The 20,190-nt window shown below is 40.1% G+C and overlaps 1 protein-coding gene across 2 annotated transcripts in view; it reads left to right on the forward strand.

Annotated features, from left to right (window-relative positions):
• LOC131677454 (octopamine receptor beta-2R-like) overlaps positions 1–20,190 on the forward strand; it is a 303,621-nt gene that overhangs the window by 165,399 nt on the left and 118,032 nt on the right. The window lies entirely within an intron of this gene.

Below are 20,190 nucleotides of genomic sequence, written 5' to 3' on the forward strand. Positions count from 1 at the left end.
CCTTCCATGGAATAAGGTACTTTTGAGTTGTTTGAGGTATACTCAATATTAGGTAGATTCAACTTTTTTTTTATTCATTTCGTTTATTTGATAGGCACAAATGCGTTAGCTTGGCGGTGCCAAATTCTTTTGTTTTTACATTTTGGATATTTTAAAACTAGGAGGTTACAATGGTGAAATATTTTTTTTTTAAAGAAAAATTTTACAGCTATCTTAAGACTAGAAATAAGATTCTATATACAAGAGAGGGAGCAAAAGATTTTTTTTTTATGAAAAATTTTAAAACAAGGAATTCAATAGTAATAGTTTTTTAGGAAATATTTACAGTTATCTTAAAACTAACAATATAGTTTGGTACACAAAAGGGGGAACAAATGTTTATGAGAAAATTCACCGGTGTTTTAAAACTAGGGATACAATTCTATTTACAAGATGGGGGACAATAGTTTTAACAAAGAGGTAAAATTACAACTATCTTAAAACTAGGAATACAGAATACAAATTTGAACTTTTTTAGCGGAGACTTATGCTTGGTCAAGATATTCAGAGGGGGCTGTAGAAGCAGTTGTATCAAGGACAGGGGAGAGAAATCGTAGATGGTGACCGGGAGAGAAGAGCAAAACTTGCAACTTTCGGGCAAACGGGAGATCAGCGAGACAAATTAGCGCCTCAGTCTAGTAGGTCGGATTGGCGGATGGTATTCTTCGGACCCGTGGGGAATCCTTCAAAAGTCATCGGACCTCGAGTCACTCTCGCTTCAGTTTCCGTAGTGGTAAGTGCGACGGCGGTTACATAGTTGCAGTCTGGAGCTGATCGGTCCCAAAAGGCAGGAGAAAACTTCTAAAACGAGAAATAAAAAGAGAGGGGCTAAATTGGGATATTTATCGTTTTTATGAAAGTATAAATAAGGGACATATAGGGGAAATCACGATTTGCCAGCATATCTCGGACTGGGACATTGGGTGGTCTACCTCGGGCCCGAAGGGAATCCTTTAACTGAGACCTGGCGTCCAAATACCCGGCGCATACCCAGACAACGTGCTCGATGTCGTGATAGCCCTCGTCACAAGCGCACAGACTACTCTCCGCAAGCCCAATACGCCGCAAATGCACATCCAAGGTGTAGTGGTTGGACATAAGTCGGGACATTACACGAATAAAATCCCGACCCACATCCATCCCCCTGAACCAAGGCTTCGTTGATACCTTTGGGATAATGGAATGTAGCCATCGTCCAAGTTCACCATTGCTCCACGAGGTTTGCCAACTGCTGAGTGTCCTCTGACGACAAATACTAAAAAATTCGTTGAAGCAGATTGGTCTTTCATATATGTCACCATTTAATGCGCCCACTTTTGCTAATAAGTCGGCCTTTTCATTGCCCGGAATAGAGCAATGAGAGGGGACCCAAACAAAGGTAATTTGATAAGATTTTTCAGATAACGTACACAAGGACTCCCGTATCTTCCCCAGGAAATATGGGAATTGCTTTTTGGGCTTCATCGCACGAAGAGCCTCGATGGAGCTGAGGCTGTCCGAAATGATGAAGTAGTGATCTGTGGGCAGAGTGTCGATGATCCCAAGGGTGTACTGAATTGCAGCTAACTCTGCGACGTAAACTGAAGCGTGATCATTGAGCTTAAATGAAGCGGTGATAGTATTGTTGAAGATACCGAAGCCAGTGGACCCATCGAGATTTGATCCGTCAGTGTAAAACATTTTGTCGCAGTCGACTTCTCGGAATTTATTATAAAATATATTGGGGATCACCTGCGTGCGTATATGGTCCGGGATTCCACGAATCTCTTCCTTCATGGATGTGTCGAAGAATACAGTAGAATCAGAAGTATCTAGGAAACGGACACGGTTGGGAGTATATGAAGAAGGATTAATGCTCTGTGCCATGTAGTCGAAGTACAAGGCCATAAATCGGGTTTGAGAATTAAGCTCGACGAGCCTCTCGAAGTTTTCAATCACCAACGGGTTCAGAATGTCGCATCGGATGAGCAATCGATATGAGAGTTCCCAAAATCGATTTTTTAGCGGAAGAACGCCCGCCAGCACTTCGAGACTCATCGTATGGGTCGAGTGCATGCAACCCAAGGCAATGCGCAAGCAACGATACTGGATTCTCTCCAGTTTGATGAAGTGTATGTTCGCAGCGGAGCGGAAACAGAAACTCCCGTACTCCATCACCGACAATATTGTTGTTTGGTACAGCCTGATCAGGTCTCCTGGGTGGGCACCCCACCATGTTTCGGTTATTGTACGGAGAAAGTTGATCCTTTGCTGGCACTTCTGTTTCAGATACCTAATGTGACATCCCCAGGTTCCTTTAGAGTCGAACCATACCCCGAGATATTTAAATGTGAAAACCTGATTGATCGTTACTCCCATTAATAGAAGCTGGAGTTGCGCCGGCTCACAACCAACAACCAACTCAGTTTTCTCCGTGGAGAACTCAATACCCAGCTGAAGAGCCCAAGCAGACAAATTGTCCAAGGTATTTTGTAATGGTCCTTGCAAGTCGGCAGCTTTGGGCCCTGTGACAGAGACCACGCCGTCGTCTGCAAGTTGCCTTAGCGTGCATGAATTGGCAAGACAATCGTCAATGTCATTCACGTAGAAATTGTAGAGCAGGGGACTTAGACATGAGCCCTGGGGAAGACCCATGTAGCTAAATCGCAATGTTGTTAAATCGCCATGCGAAAAGTGCATGTGCTTTTCAGACAACAGGTTTAGCAAAAAGTTATTTAAAATTGGCGAAAGACCATGCTGGTGCAGCTTCTCTGACAGAATGTTGATAGAAACTGAGTCAAAAGCCCCCTTAATATCCAAGAAGACTGATGCCATCTGCTCTTTGTTAGCATAGGCCATTTGGATTTCTGTAGAAAGCAACGCAAGGCAATCGTTCGTCCCTTTGCCTTTGCGGAAGCCAAATTGTGTATCTGACAGTAAGCCATTTGCTTCAACCCAATTGTCGAGGCGATACAAGATCATTTTCTCGAACAACTTCCGAATACAGGACAGCATTGCAATCGGCCGATACGAGTTGTGGTCGGAGGCTGGTTTTCCTGGTTTTTGGATGGCGATGACCTTCACTTGCCTCCAGTCATGAGGGACAATGTTACCCTCAAGAAACTTGTTAAATAAATTCAACAAGCGCCTTTTTGCAGTGTCAGGCAGATTCTTCAGCAAGTTGAATTTGATTCTGTCTAACCCTGGGGCGTTATTGTTGCATGATAAGAGAGCAAGTGAGAACTCCACCATCGAAAACGGTGTTTCGTTCGCGGTATCGTGAGGAGACGCGGCGCGGCACGTTTTCTGTACCGGGACAGAGTCCGGACAGATCTTCTTGGCGAAAGCGAATATCCAACGGTTTGAATATTCCACATTCTCGTTGGTACTATTACGGTTACGCATACGTCGAGCCGTACCCCAAAGAGTGCTCATCGCTGTTTCTCTCGTTAACCCGTCGACGAACCGGCGCCAATAACTGCGTTTTTTGGCTTTCATTAGACTCTTCATTCGCCTTTCTAACGACGCGTACTGTAGATAGCTAGCGGGTAACCCGTCTTCCCGGAAGGCCTTATATGCAGTGGACTTTTCCGCGTACAGCTCTGAGCACTCTTTATCCCACCACAGGGTGGGAGACCGTCCATGGGTATTCGCGCTGGGTACTGGTTTAGTCTGAGCTTGATTCGCACTGTCGAGAATCAAGCCAGCCAAAAACCTGTACTCTTCCTCCGGAGGAAGTTCTTGAGTGGATTCGATTTTAACGGATATCGCGGTCGCGTAACTCTTCCAATCAATGTTCCGTGAGATTGAGACATTGATTGTTTCCGATGGTCTTGAACCGTTAGCAATTGAAATCACGATAGGCAAATGATCGCTACCGTGGGGATCAGGGATCACCTTCCACCTGCAATCTAACTGTAGCGATGTCGAGCATAGCGATAAATCCAACGCGCTTGCGCGTGCTGGTGGTGTAGGAATCCGCGTCATTTCTCCCGTGTTTAAGATGGTTATGTTGAAATTGTCGCAAAGATCTTGGATTAATGTTGATCTATTATCATCATGAAGACAGCCCCATACCGTACCGTGCGAGTTAAAGTCTCCCAGAACTAGCCGCGGTGCCGGTAAGGATTCCGTGATATTACAAAGCGTTCGGTGCCCTACCGAGGCTCTAGGAGGAATGTAGATGGAAGCAATGCAAAGGTACCTTTGATTAGAACTTGACAAGCGACAATTTCAATGCCTGGTGTCGAAGGGAGGTTAATTCGGTTGAAAGAATAGGACTTTTTGATCCCCAAAAGTACTCCTCCATAAGGGTTTTCTCGATCTAGACGGATTATATTAAAGTCGTGGAAGTTGAGATTTATATCAGAAGTTAACCAAGTTTCACATAATGCGAAAACATCACATTTTAAACTGTTTAGTAAGAATTTGAAGGAATCGATTTTCGGGAGGATACTTCTGCAATTCCACTGTAGGACAGTGATCGAATCAGTGACCTCGTTTGATGACTTAGCCATCGAAGGATACGATCGCTGCAAGGAGGGGCTATTTAGCAGTCAACTGTTTCAAAAATGTTTGCACCATAGGGAGAAAATGTATCAGAATGCTTTTAAGAGGATCAGTAACATTGAAAGCTGTGAAAATTAAGTCCACTATGTCAGAAAATTTCATTAGTCCGCTACTGGACTGAGTATTTGTTTGAAAAAAGGGAACACTTGGGGTTTTTGGTGTCCCTGGAAGTGGTGGATACTCCTTGTTAGAATTAAAATTTCCAAGTCCTGGAGCAAATTGCTTCGGCTTTAGTGCATCACTTCCGTTGGATTTATTGATTGTAGTTGGCGCACTCTGAGTGGACGACACCTTGGCACCCTTACGAGGCAATCTAGGGGAAGCTTGATTTTTCCTCTTCCCGGACTCCCCTGGGTTAACCAAAGATGTTCCCTCTTGTGGGTCGTCAGATTCTTGCTCAACGCCAGCCAAAAGAGCAAAGGAATTTTCGGAAGGGACAGATGGCGAAGCATTCTTAAGAATTTCTGCATAAGAGCGCTTCGAGCGTTCCTTAAGGGAGCGCTTAATTTTATCCCCGCGCTGTTTGTACGCGGGGCATGATTTAAGATCATGCGGAAGGCCCCCGCAGTAAATACACTTCTCAGTTTCTCCACTGCAAGCGTCATCCTCATGTTCTCCCTCGCATTTGCCGCACCTTTTCTTATTGCCACAATAGGTGGCTGTGTGGCCCAGCTGCTTGCAATTGCTGCAGTTCATTACCCGCGGTACAAACAGGCGAACCGGTAGACGAACCCTATCCAGGAGGACATAGTTGGGGAGGGAAGACCCGGAGAAAGTCACCCGAATCGAGTCTGACAATGAATAAGTTGTCTTATTATTCTCAGTTTTTGCTGAATACAATTGCTTGCATTCCAGAATCTTCACATGTTCAAGTGAGGGGTCCTTAAAGCAACCAACTCCATACTTCAACACGTCTTCGCACTTCAAACCCGGTTCGGCAACGACCCCGTCGATCTCCACTGCCAAACAAGGTATATACACCTTAAATTGCTTTGTAAAGCGCTCGCTGCGAGCAATCTGGTTTGCCTGGTCGAGGTCATTCACTAATATGCGTATCTTATTAGCTCTAACACGTGTTATCTGAGCTACGGCCGGGTAGTTAGCAGTCAGCTCCCGTGAGATCTCTAAAATATTAAGCGATTTAGTAATGGGCCGGAAATAGACCACCCAGGGCCCAGTTGAACTGGGTGGGTATGTTTTAATACGAGGAGGACTGGGGGAATCAGGGGAGGGAGTAATTTCGGGTTTATCCGGTATATCCATGGGAATATCATTCCCATCCAATGTTACTTCGCCCTCGGCCATTTAGGCACGAGGATAGCACGTGGTGTAAACGAGAGATGAAACTTATATTCAGGGGAAAGGGATCTAAGAAGTAGCGACAGATCGGGGGAAAGGGAAATGAGAAAAAAAAAGATACTTAGCTTATATAGCGGCTTGTCCGGTTATTGAACTATTCACTTCACCAACCTAGGCACCGGCGAACAAAGCCTGCCGCAAACAATGACTGGCCTTCACAATGTATATATTTATATTGATCCACTCTATGCACAGCACAAGAAAACGATCTGCTTCGATCGAGAGTTCAGACGATTGTGAGGTAGATTCAACTTAAATTTACGCATATTTAACTCAAGGTTGAGTCGATATAGTAGAACCTACTCAATGTCAATGAGTTGTGATTTTTCGCCGTGGTTAAAAGGAAACTACCTTTAGCACGGTTTACCCTGAGTGCATATAAGGAGAGTGACGACACTGTCAAAATTGGAACAATTATTATTTGTCAGTGTCATTCCAAACGAGTCAAATTCATGTATTTTGACAGGTCGTTTGTTCGTTTGGAATATCACTGACGGATAATCATGACAGTTGTCTTCACTCTCCTTACATACACTCTGGGTTTACCTAATTTTACCTTATTCCACGATACCCCGAGATTGAGTCAAAAGAGCTCATCTTTTGGTAGTTTTTTGCAGTGCTGAGCTCCATCACGGTACTGATGGCAAACCTGCTAGACAAAAGAGAATGAAACGGTTAGCAGTTGAAACAGTAAGCGATGCTTATTGAGTTACGGTTCTCATTCCATTAATATAAATACGGTTATGACGGTCATCTTATTACAAACAACGAGCTTGAATTAACAAACAGGCGGTTTCACATAAATAGCTCTGCATAAAAGAAACAGAAAGGTGGAGAAAAAATCAACAAAGCACCGCATGCTGCCTGAATACAATACACTGGTAATATTTCGTTTACTATACCAATACAAAATAAATGGTACTCAATCTGTCTATCATTTCAAAGCGTTCTCTCTCTCACGGCTTCTGTGAGAGATAGTTAACTGAATCACTATCCGAGGAAAATGGAAATGAAATAACGGTCATTTTTGTGGTAATACGGTCACTTCATATTTACCAACGTGATATTGCACAGCACTGGTTTTTCGTATCCGTGTGGGGCATTCTACGGCAGCGATGCCAGATTGTCGCAGCATTGAATACGTAGATTTGCCGGGTAGGAAAAAAAACAAAGTATGATTTTTTTTCAATTATTAAGGGGTTGTGTACTGATAGTCAATTTTAAGTCGAAATTGTATTTATAAACGTATTGATATGCAGTAGAATTTATTAGAGGTGTTCGCCTCCGAGCCACGCCGTCGATTTCAAGTAAAAGACAGCGATTCGACAATTTTTACCTGAAATCGGCTGCGTAGCGCGGTGGCGCAAACCTACAGAATTTATTGAGAATGATTTATTTTTAGAAGCCCAAAACAGGCGGAAATTAAAAAAAAACTACTGGAATAAATATAATCTATAATACTTTTAATCTAATTTCCTGCATATCTTATACAAACATGTAAATGCTCAAAAAGTTTTCTTAGGCTGTGAACCATTTGGCGATTTTTTTAACCTTTAGTTAAAATTTGACAGTTCGAAAATTATTTTCTCTTGAATGGAAAAATTTAACCGAGAGAGCGAACCATTTCAAAAGTTGACATATGGATAGTTATTTAGAATTGACAGCTGCGATAACCACAAGATGGTAGAGGTGTGACCATTTGTCGATATTTTGAAAATTAGTTTTTTTCTTATTACATTAAGTATGACAGTCATAGCTTCGAAAAGTTAACAGCCACATCATGAAATAACCCAAACAAATCTTAACACAACACGTTATCGTTTCCATCTTTATCCCTTAATTTTGTATTGAAAAATATTGACAACCTCAATTAGGTACAGAAAATGTTTCCACTTTTTTATTCTGCAACATTTTAACCATCGAGCTGTCAAATTTAACTATCGCTCTGTCAATTTTAACCATGCTCCAGAGTAGGGTTATTTTGCAAATAACTTTCGAAGTGTCAGATTTTAACAAAAAGTTAAAAATTTCACCAAATGGTTCACAGCCTTAGTATTTTTGTTCACATTTGCAAATTAACATTGAAGAGCTAATAAAATAGTTATTATACAATCGATCCGTTCAGAATATTGGCAAGTGACACATTAATTTCTTCCCGGTTGGGCCATTAAGGGATTATATGCAATGAAGTTGGGGCTCAAACAACCGATATTTCGTTAGCAGCGTCATGTAGAGAAACCGGGCGTGCATTTTGGAAGTATTCTGCTAGTATTCGTGCAGCTTTGTGAAGTTCTGCACCTTGTACGTTTTCAATCCAGATCGTTTCTTTGTTCTGGTTTCCGTGTAAAATGAGCAATCGGCGCTAAATCAGTTTTATTTCATGCTCTTTCCCAGTGTTCATCCAGCTCCTGGCTTGGGCTTCACTGCCATTTGTTTCCGGAACAGACATTCACCTACGGTTTACTTATTTTTTCCATCTCGACCAGAATCTCACTGATAACTGCACAACTAGGCGGATGTAAACAATACACTTCAATGATAAACTAGGCAAATTTTGCAAAAGATGGCAAGGTTAAAAGTGTGTTCACCTTGCTTGCCAACGATGTTTAGAGAGACGGAGCGGTAACAAATTAAGAATCGATTTATTTCCACTCGCTTCGGTAACACATTAGGTTTTACACCAACCGACATAACCCCACAAAATGAACCGGATGAACTTCGTTTGACAATTAGGTTCTTTACAGACACAGTTAACCTCACTTTTCTTGACAGTTCGCTTGTACTGTTTACATAGACTTAGAAAAATTTGTGGACGACTAAATTCGCTCGAAGCAAATCGTAAAGAATTTTTCTAAGTCCATGTAAACAGTACAAGCGAACTGTCTAAAATGAACACTTAGTTCATTTGTGACGTCATCGTAAAGTATTCAATATTCTCGGTGGCTTGTTTACATGGGAGTTACGTAAGTTCGAATGAAATAGATGAGACTATGTACGGGGAACGTGCCATTTGAGCCAATATATTCTGATTCCTGATACAAACCACCGAGAATTGTCAAACATGAACTTAATTCATCATGAGTTAATTTGTGTCGTCACCTTGTAGAGCTTCATATCACATGTACAAATGGGGAGATGTATCGAAATCCACGAACTAGTGAAACAATCCAGTTATCACATTCTCGCTCCGCTGCCATGTATAGATCCAACACCTACGAACGACCAAGTATTCGAGTTACATAGAGACAACAGAAAGATCAAACTCGTTTTTTTGGTACTAACGCGTGTACGATGAAAACATTCTTGCTATGCCCATGTGTTGAAAAAACGTAACCATGCCCACCGATATGCATAGGAGTCCAATTTTTTCTATGTGTGCGTCGGCTGTCACTTTTTTCGAGCAAAAAAGAAGAAATCTCGACAAACATATAATTACGGCATAAAAGCCAACTGTCAAAATTCTCTTTGAAGGGAAATTCCGGACGAACCATTCCTGGCCGAACACTCTCCATAGCACGTAGCACGTAAACAAAGAGAAAACTTTTCTCTTTCATTTACTATCAACCTCTGCGATTGGAGAGTAACCGTTCGTCCAGGATTTTCACTTTATTTCATATCCAGGATTTTCACTTTATTTCATATTTCATGCTGATTGGTTAGTGACAAATGTGAACACCTATACTATAATGCATCTCGCATGCCAACAAAGAGGCACTCTTGAGATAGGGAGAGGCAAGAGCAAGTTGAGATTGGGTTTTTTTTTCATTCACCTCGGAAACACTACCACCGACGAACCGACATGACAAAGGCATTCGAAAAGTGTCCCATACAAAATAACGATTGTTTTAAAATGAAGCGATCACTACTGTCAAACTACAACAGATCGCTCCGCCATGTTTGAATCTGGGCAGGCTTCTCGATAAGTATATTGATATTACAGAAGGTGTGCAATTTCCTCAGATGCGTATGTAGTGGTAATATGCATCAAAATAGTATTCAGAACTCATTGAAAATGCAGGTATTCTGTTACTTTTTGCTTGTAACGGACAGTTTTATTAAGGTGATGCGATGCTAAAATCACAACAAAGGTTCGGTTATGTTCGGCTATGTTCGGGTTACATTCAGCATCTGTGTGCGGTTAGAACGTTCTGTAGCGATAGGAGATGCCACGCACACAAGCGTATCGTTTAGCAATCAGCTGACTGATTTTTGCACCACGTGTTTTATTTGTTTTGAAAAATAAAAAGGTACAAATTTCCCAGGTACAAAATAAAAAGGTACAAATTTCCCAAGCCTACGTACAGTGATACAATTTCTAAGCAATCTGAGATAAGACATTTAAGTTACAAAAGATTTTGTCTTGCGCGCCAATGCAATGTTTTGATTTTGACGATAAAATAAAAAAAAGAAGCAGAAACGACAGCAGCCATTTTAGCTGCCACCTTGTGACTCAATTCAGCATGTCCTTAAATAGTACATACATATGATTAGGGTTGCCACCTCTGGAGAGGCTTTCTAAATTTCTAAAATTCTAAAACTAAACCAATTCCACCCAGGTGGTTCATCTTACTTAAGACGATCTCGTCTACGAATGTAAATATTTATCTTAAATTACCTAGCTCCAAAGATGAAAAGATGTATATTAGAGTGGCTCGCGGTTGTATGGGAAAACTTCAAAATGATTTAAACTAGCGGGCACAGCACTTTTTGAGTTCCTTATGTGGTCCCAAATGCCTGTGCAAAATTTGGTAGCGATTGGTTGTTTCCCGGGTTTGCGCATTGCGTTCAAAGTTTGCATGGGATTTTATATGGGGAAATCAATTATTTTGCGTTTACGTTAATAAAGATCGCTATTTCACTCAATATGAAAAATTAACTTTACAAAACTTTCGATCAAACCTTGGTTAACAACTTTGTCGAAGAACGTAACTAGCTCCGAGTTTTCAAAAACTAGTTATACCGATTTTAAAACTTATGGTGAAATACAAATGCAGAAATTGATTACTTTTTCCAACACTGCCGGTGCACCACCGACATCGACATTAAAAACTTAAACAAATGAGAATATATGCATCGCAGAGACTTGGTACCTTTGAATGAAATGTTCACAATGAATTGCTGAATATCATAGACGTAGTCAGAAAATGAAAAGAAGAAGGGGGGCATGTGTACTCCCCAGTCCCTATTTAGATTGTTTTGTATAAGATTGTAAATGTCAACGACTGAACTTTCTTAATATTTTGATAGACCCAAATATGAATCATACTACAATCTTTGTTGTGGGAAATAACATTTACAATATTTAGAATTTACACCTACAAATTTATGTGTTGCTTTTGCTTGAGGCAAAAACTAACTCAGGTCTGGAAATCGCGTTGGGTTCTAACCTGAAGTATATTTCTGGTTCGCCTACATCACCTCTGTTTTGCGTGAACCTAACTCAATTTCATAAAAAAACGCTTGTTTGAAGTAACTATCCTGGTTTCGTTCCTAGATTCTTAAACGAAAACGTCAATAGAAACAATTCCGAGACTTCAAGGAATCTAAGGATATGCATTTTTTTAAATTCTGACTCTGAACGGCTAAGAAATAGGGTTTTAAAATATGTAAAACTTATAAACCGCTGCACCATTTTAAATGAGATAACAGTAGAGCCCTTAAATAGTAGCACTCAAACACGTAAGATTAATTTTTAATTCGGCGGTTTAAACCTGCATTGAAGGTGTGCTCCTTATGTTATGGTAAACTATCTAAACAGGGAACTGGGGAGTACACAAGCCACACCTCCTGTTGTTTTCATTTTCTGACTACGTCTATGTTATTCAGCAATTCATTCTGAACATTTCATTCAAAGGTACCAAGCCTCTGCGATGAATATATTCTCATTTATTCAAGTTTAAAGTATCGGTGTCGTGGTGTACTAACAGTGTTGGAAGAAATAATCAATTTCTGCATTTGGATTGAACCATAAGTTTTAAAATCGTTATAACTATTTTTTGAAAACTCGTAGCTAGTTACCGTCTTCGAAAAAGTTGTTAGCCAAGGTTTGAATTATCGTTTTATAAAGCTGGTTTTTCATATGGAGTGAAATAGCGATCTTTATTAACGTAAATGCAAAATAATTGATTTCCCCATATAAAATCCCATACAAACTTTAAATGCAATGCGCAAATCCGGGAAGCAACCGACCGCTCCCAAACTTTGCACAGGCATTTGGGACCACAAAAGTAACTTAAAAAGTGCTATGCTGAAAAATGTTATTTTCGAGCCACTCTAATGTATATATTCTGTATCACTTAAAACAAAAATTGACATGTTAGCCATCGACAACTATCCTGAAATAAAGAAAAATTTTCATCGTCATCTGGAGAGGCTTTGCCCCGGAGATTTTCACTGACGTGGGGGGTGGTGGATTTTGAGCGGAACTAGACGGAAATTGGAATCAAAGCGATTGCTCGGAATTTTAGAGCACTCTAATTGCTTTTTATTGCTACGTTACAGTGAAGCTGTAATTTTTCACGTTTGAGAACGGTTTTGTCGGTTGAATCTGGTGTAGTATTTCACTTTCCCGACTAAGTGCCAAAAATACAAAAACACCAGATACTCTCGCTGTGGAGGATAAGCCGAACGAGCATTGCTCTCCTCCATAACTAACAGGAAAAGGAGGCAAGGCTGCGGCATCGCATAGGAAGCACTATGTGGTTATTCATCACCAGAGGTCGCAACAAAGGGGCAAAACTCACCTCCCTAGCTAACAGTTAAGGGTCGCTGCAGGAGTAGCAACAACACGGGAAGAACTCGTTTGATGTTGACCTAATCAGTTGGATTAGAACAAATCTGCCATACCTTGGTGCAGCTGGTGATAAGCACCACTAACAGTGAAGTGATTTGGGAAAAAAATGCAGCAAAATAACTTTTTTAGACCACTTTGAGCGACTTGATGGGATGCTACATTTCAATTGTAGCATATAACGAAATATTACTTTCCATAATTTGTAGTAAATGTGATTTGTTTTTCATTTTCATTGCTTTGTGAAATAAATCAACAATATTTGGTGAACTCATCTTCGCCACCTTGAAACGAAGGGTTATGCCCAGTTTACATTAGTGCTGGTTGCCATCTGCTGGTGCCAGCATGCTGGCAACCAGCATGCAACCAGCATAATGTCAACGCTTGTCAGCAGCTGGTACCAGCAGATGGCATACGTTTACATTATGCTGGTAGCGTACTGGTTGCCAGCATGATGGCACCAGCAGATGGCAACCAGCACTAATGTCAACCCTACATTAGTCGGGCAAAATAAATCTGAACCAGAATAATCGTTAACTTAGACTTTTTAAATGTTTTGTAAAAAATCAATTAATTCCAAAAAAAAATTAAATTATGATTCTTCCTACCAAACCCGGAGAAATTGGTGTAAAACCCGGAGGCCCGGAGATCGGTCAAACCCGGAGGGGTGGCAACCCTACATATGATAACAAAAAGCTGGAAAAACGATCTTCAACATGCTAAAAAAAGTTTGTTCGTTTTAGCATACCTGGTACAACGTCGACACACTTTGGTTTTTGTGTACTGTTGTGTTATCGACTAAGACTACCACACGAACCATTATTCAGATGCCGATAGTGTAACAACGTATTTTAATTTAAACAATAGGACAACAGCTGACGCATTTTTTGTCCCAGGTGGCACGTTGGACCAAAATTAGTCATGCGACACCTATGATTCAGCTCATGAACTGGCAAAGTGATACAGTTTGCTTTTTTTCACCCGCAAGTGAGTAGGACTCAAAAACACAACAAAACTTCATTTTCTTCTCGGAAAAGCTTACCACTGCCAAAATAGGAATGAAACGAGTAAGAAATTTAGTTTTATTTGCAATTATTATGAAATTACAGCCATTTGCAACTATTTGGCCCATACATTTCTTCGAAATCTAATCGGGGTATTGTGGTTATAAAAAATCGTTCCATAAATCATGTTCCAACTCGAAACCGAAACCCAATCAGCACCAATGTTAAACTCCTTCATATTTTGGACTACGTAGGAGATTCAGTGAAGACTATCAGAGAGAAGGATCGGCTGTGTGTGATTCAAAGCTGGCACTTTCATATTAGCCGGATATATTCCTTCCTCGCGTGATCTGGAGAGTTTCATGAATTTACACCATCTCATGAAGGTTTAGCTTAACTTAGGACGAAATGAGGAAATGATGTTGTGGCAGCTACGGGGCTCAACAAATTACATTTCGGAACAGCACACATATAGCTCTGCGAATAATATTAGAAACCACTATGGTTTACACCCTTTTTTCAAGATGTTTGCTCATAATCTTATAAAATGAAGGTTTTCCTTCATTTTCATAAACAATTATCAACAAATTGATCGGTGATTTGGTGTTTAAAAGTTATTTTCTACCAATATTTACAGAAAATATATGCACTATGACAGAACAGAATAAAATCGGCAACACTTTGCTTCCAGCGCTATCTGTGAGCGGTTTCAACGTAGAATCGCCAATAGATTGAAATCTGCGTGTTTTATAGTAAATACGCGCGTGGAATGCATGACTGTTTAAAACAAAAGAAGTTCAGCGTGTCCACCGAGTTTGTGGGAGACTATTCTAGAGGTTCAATACTAAAAATTAAGCGGATAAAAAAGAAGTCGATTTTTTGCCCACTACACTACACGCAGGAAGCGGTAAACTTTATAATTATGTATATATCTTAAAGTTGTCTGAAGGCAGCTTCAGTTTTAAATCAATACCGCAAAAGTCATTTGAATAACACAATTTTTCTAAGTAACATAATTAAACGGCCTCGATTTTAAGTTTGTTGTAAAATGAAAAGTATGACAGACAGAGCTTTTATGTCTTTAGCCAACTTTTCTAAAATTCATCATCACTGAAGCACAGAGAACAGATGTCCATCTTCAGCATTCAATTTGTGTAAAATCTCTAACGGTTTCGAAGGTAGTTGGGATATCCAAATCAGGTGCGCTACTGTTGCCATGTTTTTTGTGGCTGAGTTCGACAGAATTGACAGCGGTTATTCCTCAACCCAATCAAACTAGTCCGGAACCGGTTCGGACTTCCAGCATGAATTCCAGCTCAAATGCATCAACCGATAGAGTAGGAATCGGTTGTTTTCTTTGAGCAAGATTCCATACTGAATCCATTCAGGATTTCGAATGGATTTGACGGATAGTTGGGATAGGTTGGTGTGGCGGCGCTAGTGTTTATCGTATATTAATCCAAATGTTTACACACGTTTTTTAAATATTTTTGTTCGATTATGGATGTCTGTTCTCTGTGACTGAAGGTTGTATGGCTCTATCTAGAATGATTAAAAATATTTTTTTTTGTATTTGTTAAAATTAGTACCACCCTAACGGTTATTTTAACAAAAAGGAAGGGGCTCACAAACTACGAAAACATTCCCAAAGACATAATAAGGCAAAGTTAATTAGCTTTAATAAAATCTCAAAATTCCTGCTAAATTTGCATTCTTGACCACTGTGTAATGGCAATGACTTTTCGATGCGGATGCACCAATACTTTTTGGTGCCACCACGAAGAGCCATTCGATTCTCCTTTCAAAATCATTGTCAGTTATTTCTAGAATACATGCTACAACGAACGATTGCATCGAATGCAATGTGTGCTTGCGGTGTTTTAGGAAAGCTGGCTGTTTGAGTAAGTCAGTGAGGGTTCATGCTAGAGCGAAAGGGGAAACGGGAACCAGGACGTAAATTGAATTTGATTTTTTATTTTTAACGCAATCGTTTGCAGAAGTAATACAAATTAATTCATCTCGATTTTGTCCAGTGACTCCAGTCAAAAATCTCTAAAATAGTATGAAAACAAATGTTTTAGGCCAAAAATTGACATTAAATAGGTCGGTGCCGATAATGAAGCCGATATTCTTAAAGTGCACAAAACCTACCTAGTTACAAATCAAGAATTTTGCGTTTTAACTTCGTCTCCTCAGAACCACGGCATTTGACTAAGCCACCAGTCTATTTTTTTAGAGTAAAATTTCAGTCTGTTGCGAAATAAACAAAATATTGTTTTACCTCTTTGCAATTAATGTTTTTGTGAGCTCCAAAAACATATGTCAACCTAAATCTACCAGCAAACTCCACATTCCATTCCGCATGTTATTGTCATAAATTGGATGTCTAGACTCCACAACCATTAGACCTAGATATAAATAGTTTATACTGATCATTATATTCTATTTATGTTACTCTTTCGAACTCAGATCATCGCGACAGATTTAGCCTTGTTGTCCGAAAATAGCTACCCAATTCGCAGCAAGCATCGTGAATGTAAACAAACAAACAAACAAATGACTGTAGTGACGGACAACTCAATCGGCTGAAAAGATGAACGCAAAGTGTCACGCAAGTTCACACGATGATAGAGCGAATAACTCAAAGCGCACTCAATCTCTCAAATCGAATCAGCTCAGCTCTCCCAAGGCCCCGAAGCCAAAGCGTTTTTCCTACCCAATGCCGTAGTCACACGACTCGTTCGCTAGGCCGTTAGAAAAGATAATCCTCTGCCGAACATGTGTACAATATCACACACAATGTTGACAATGTTTTGTTAAATATAAACCTATCTCCCCTTCGACACCGAAAAGTTGCGACCGACGCACTTTTCCTTTGGTTTGGCAAACAGCTCCAACGTCTCTCCCCTAACTGTCCGTGCCGGTTGGCTACTCAAAACATAGTCATTAATCCTTCCCCACATCGCATGGTGGCAGAGGGCAGTAGACAAAAGTTGCGAGCATTAGGTAAGCATTTCTCAACTCTCACTAGGAAAATCGATGACAGCTCATACCACCTGTCAGTAGACGACGATTAAGAATCCCGTCCGCCACTCTCTTATTCAGCCCCCCCCACAACCATACGTGGTGATTGCTCGCTAACCAGCATTGTAGATTTCCTCCCCCACTAAGTCCCCGAAATAACCGAAAGATTGTTTGTAATTCTTATGAGTGCTTTATCATCATCATCATCATCATCATCACGGTCAACATGTTATTCTCATATACGTTTAATAACATGTACTTTTTGATGAATATTGCTTCTGTTACTAACTTCCACCACTTCCACGGGAAGTAATTTATCACCTCCGCACAGTTCGTCAAGTTGTTTTGTCGAGCAGTGTTATAATTGGTAAATAAATTTGAATCACTCCTTTTGGAAAGTACGGAAGATGGTTGATGTTTTTTTGTTAAAAACGCTCAGATATTCATATTCATGAGTTCATGATATTTCAACGATTGTAAATAAAATTGGTTAGATAATCTCAATTTATTTTACTAGCGAATTCTATCGAATTCAAGGAAGTTTTAGAGTAGCCCCCAGCTAATCTCCATGTAATATTTTAAATCGCTATATACACAACTATTTTGAACAAATTTGGAATAAATAATACTTACACGTTGCGGGTATGTATATGTTCCTATGATAATAACCCATCCATTATTAAAGAAGTTATAATTCGTTTAAATTGAAAAATTCTAATAAATGTATCCCGCGCGACGATAATGATTTTTAGCCCCACAGCCTCTATCCTACCCCTCACAATGTCAACCAACCATCTTTAACTTTATTTTTGTCTATAATGACAATAACATCTGTTTGCATGCGATTTTCGTGTATAATATCCAATTTCTAGGTAACGCACTATTTCCTAATTCTGGGTAATGTTTTTCTGGAGAAAAGCGTATCTGTAAACATCATGTTAAAATGGTAGTGTATTTATGAAGTTAGGTGCAACACAAAATAATAAATTTAAAATGAAAAATTTATTACAATAGTCGCTCTGGACCAGGTACTCTGATGCGTTTTCCAAAGGGAAGCCTTCTGATCGCACAATGTGGAGTAGCTGGACAAAATCTCAAAATTTTATTTTGGATTTTCCATGATTTAACTTTTTGATTTGTTTGTAAACAGGTTGAATAGAGTCTTCTCAAAATATTAAGTCTTGAAGAAGAAAGTCAGTTTTTTACAGAATTTCAGAGGTGAAACAAATGACCAATTCTGAAAAAAAACCCTATGTTATTCAAATGAATATATCTTTTTAGTTAGGACTCCGATTAGGGTAAACTGGTTTCATTTGAAAGGTTTTTCGCAGGACTTATACTTTCTATTCGATTTAGTCAATACAAGCCTTTCTTCTCGATCAGACATGAAGAACAAATGATAAATCGTGAATTAAATTTAAATTCCATATCAACATTTGAATAGGGCTAATAAGATTTGTAAACAAACTTTTGTTTTGCTGATTTCTCTTAATTTGATATCATTTCAACACAGAAAACATTTGAAATTGATTCTGCCAAGGGTAAAGATGTTAAATCATGTGTATTTTTCATAAAATTCAACACGGTGGCGGAGTAATGAGCGAAATAAGTTTGTTTACAAAAGTCTCTTTAGCCCTTTTGAAGAATTACTATTGAATTATAATGTTCAAAGTGGCTGTACCTTTTTTGAAACACTTCGGAAAGATCGCTCGTGAGGAATTCCACGAAGATCCGTCCGAAAATCCAATCTAATTTAACGCGTCGGATTCTCTGGAAGTGTGTAGCACTTCGCTTGTCATTGTATTGCGAATCAAGCGAAGTGAACACAATGGGGATAAAGACGAGGTTCGATTTTTCCACACGTATTTGAAGCTCGGCTCACACTCGGCTAGCATTAAAGAATAGTCAGAAAAAAAACGGCTCGGAATAGTGGTGGGGTACTTCGGCCGGTGTTAATTTGAAATTTCTTTTATATCACGGACGTTAACAGAAAGGTAGCGACTGCACAACACATGAACAGTCCTTCCCGTCCTGTACGGGAAGCAAGACCTATGGTTTGGATCCACGTATCCGAACCGAGGGCCCGGATCCAGACACTTGTCAGGATCTAAGCACCAAGTCTGGGCCTGGTTCAGGTCCGGACTTGGAAAGGGGATGGGCTAGATCCGGGAACTGGTCCAGATCCGGGAGGTCCGGATTCGGGAACTGGTTCGGAACAGAGAACTGGTCCGGATCGGGAACTGTACTGGATCTGACAACTAGGCCGGATCCGAAAACTGCCTAAAATTTTTATTTCGCTGTCCAACCTACCCAGTCAAACATCCAGGATTCTGGCTGGTTTCTGCCAATATTGGGGCAGATTCCAGCCTGAATTTGGTTGGACATTAGAGTGACAGGACAAAAATGACCCCTATCGGCCCACCCCTGAGTCGATTTCTAGTCCCACCAGGAGTAATTATTCCAAATTTGAGGCAAATCGGACAAGTCTAGCTACCGGACCAACGTGCCTGAAGTTTGTATGAGATTTTTCGATAATTTACATGGAGAAAAGCCACTTGCTCACATTTTCGCTGCTAGGTGGCACTGTTCGCATCGTATTATCACTGTAAGTGAAAATAAGAAAGATAATTTAATTGTCTACAAGTTTGTCGAAGACTGCTAGTGAATCCGGCTTTGTTAAAAGAAGTTATTAAACTTTTAGCGAAGTGATGTCTGAGTCAGTTTTTCATGGGGCCTAGCAGTGCATGGTTGTGTGTCAGTACTCGATTCGCACGAACTAAACATTTTTGTGAAATAACTGTTAGATTTAGCTTAATAGTATGTTCAGAAGAATTGTAGTAAATAACAGGAGTCATGTTCTAGTCTCTTCTATGAAAAGTTAGTGTTGGCGCCCTCTATGCGGTCACAGTTTCCAACCAAAACATAACTCGTATTATGTGGTATAATTCTTCTGAACATACCATTGAGCCAAACCTAACGATTATTTCACAAAAATGTATAGTTCGTGGGAATCGAGTACTGATACACAACCATGCACTGCTAGGCCCCATGGAAAACTGACCCAGACATCGCTTCGTTAAAAATTTTAATAACTTCCTTTACCAAAGCCGGATTGACTAGCAGTCTTCGACAAAGTTGTAGACAATTAAATTATCTTTCTTATTTTCACTTACAGTGATAATACGATGCATGCAGTGCCACCTAGCGGCGAAAATGCGAGTTAGTGGGTTTTCTCCATGTAAATTGTCGAAAAATCTCATACAAACTTCAGGCACGTTGGTCCGGTAGCTAGACTTGTCCGATTTGCTTCAAATTTGGTGCAAGAACTCCTGGTGGAACTAGGAATCGAATCAGGGGTGGGCCGATTATGTTTTCATAAATTCATTATTTTTCTGGGCAGTCTACTGGACATCCACCAGGATTCCG

Source organism: Topomyia yanbarensis, chromosome 1 (genome assembly GCF_030247195.1).
Source record: "Topomyia yanbarensis strain Yona2022 chromosome 1, ASM3024719v1, whole genome shotgun sequence".
Lineage (NCBI taxonomy): Eukaryota > Metazoa > Arthropoda > Insecta > Diptera > Culicidae > Topomyia > Topomyia yanbarensis.